Source organism: Phoenix dactylifera, chromosome 10 (genome assembly GCF_051530095.1).
Source record: "Phoenix dactylifera cultivar Ajwa chromosome 10, Ajwa_hap1_PhDact_Kaust_v1.1, whole genome shotgun sequence".
Classification (NCBI taxonomy): Eukaryota; Viridiplantae; Streptophyta; class Magnoliopsida; order Arecales; family Arecaceae; genus Phoenix; species Phoenix dactylifera.
In genome coordinates, this window is record NC_143199.1 from 28,930,108 (window position 1) to 28,932,084 (window position 1,977).

A 1,977-nucleotide genomic window follows, 5' to 3' on the forward strand; every position below is an offset into this window, starting at 1 on the left:
TCTTTGAGGAAAAGTAGAAAGGATACTCCTAGGTATCTAAATTGTGGGGGGCTATGATGGCATGGTAGCCTTGGTGTAACAGAATAGAGAGTGTTAAACTGGCTGAGATGTCAGATAAAGCATGGCACCTTTTGTGGACAAATTGAGGGAAGATTATTATGGAGGGTTTGATCATTTGGGCAATAGTTGGTCCTAGTGAAAGGGAAGTCTGGAATACAAATTAAAGGGTCTCTGGATTGCATATGAAGCAAGATTGGTGACTTTTAACATGGTCTATCATGGCCCAAATTGCACCTCTCTTTAGCACAAGCCCAAAAGCACATATGACAAGTCAATCCATTTAGAATTTTTATCTGCTTAACTTTAACATATAGAAAGTAGAATTTATCACTTCATGATTAAGAGGTCTCTAGAGTCATAGATATTGAACCCATCGACCTTTATCATTGATATTATTCTCATCTGTCAGTTTCCTTATTTTTAATCAGATCTCTACATCAAAATCAGTAAAGAAAATGGCGATCGTCCCCCCAACATCCCCCCCCCCCCCCCCCCCCTTTTCAAATGTCAAAACATTTTGGTGTAAATTACCAGGGGAAAGTTTTATCGCAGATTGCAGCACTGTTGACAAAACTTCAAAATACAAATTTGAGGAACTTTCAAGAATTTGATATAAAGTGGATACAACTCAGTTGAGTCATAGTGATGAAATTAATCATGGGGCAGGTATTTGCCACAAGTGTTAGCAGATTCCCTTCAACTTCATTCAACCTATAATCTTATACCTGTAGAAATATGATTCAGCGTAGGTGCAGGTCGGGCAGTAACTTGGGGAGCTGTAAGGTATTTTTTGGTCCTAAAGAAGGGATAAGTTTTTGACAGCTCGGGACATCTGGGGCTCCCATACTGCTTCGGCAGCTCCACGTACGGTATTCTTTACCTGGGAGCCCCCACCCCCGAGTTTCTTCAAAGTCAATTTTGATGGCTCAGTCTTGGATAGAGGTAGGAGAGGTGGGGCTGGATTTGTTATCAGGGGACCGAGTTCTTGTGCAGTGGCGGCGGGAGGCTGTCAGATTTTTGACACCTCGGTTCCTGGGGCAGAGCTGCGAGCGGCCTGGATGGGTATGTGCTACGCGCGGCGAGTGCTTCAGACGAGTTCAGTCTTACTAGAGGGAGATTCGGCCACAGTGATTAGCTGGGTCCGAAAGGGCCCGAGCAGTTATGGAGAAGATCATCCCCTGCTCCGCGACATTTGGGAGATGGGGAGGGAGGGTGTCACATTTCAGGTTATGGCCTGGAGAGAGAGAGATGCCCGGAGCACTTCGGGACCTTTTGCTTTCTGATTTTCTTGGGTGTATTCGTATCCGTGATGTATGAAATGCTCGTTCCAGAAAAAAGAAAAAAAAAAGGGGATAAGTTACGCTATGGTGCTCAGGACTTGATTGTGGTTGTTAATGAAGAATGAAAATTTAGAAAAGAAGATGGGGAAGAATGCAAGAGAGATATATGTACAATTTTGCTGCCAAGGTGAAATAAATCTGTTCACACAACAACCAATGTCGAATTCCCTCATAATGTATTAAAGCAATATAACGAGCATAACAATATTTTTAATCTTTTTACGAAAAAGGTCCTTAGAAAAATGATTTACATGCATGCTTTGACCCAATTTTGACTTTTGATCAACTTATACTTGTATGACTATTGGAATATTGTTCTAATGAAGGTTTTAAGTTTCGGCCGAAACTAATATGTTTCAACAGAAATTGATCGTTTTTGGCTGAGAGTGAACTGAAACTAACACTAGTCCTGGATTTTGATCGGTTTTGGTTAGTTTCGGCCAAAACAGATCACTTTTGGTCTAGTTTCTATGGTTTTGATTAGTTTCGAACGAAATTGGCTGAGGCTAGACATAGATGCTTTTTTAAAATCTTTGTTTGGGTACACTCTATCATAGTATGATCACTTCTTATTTGT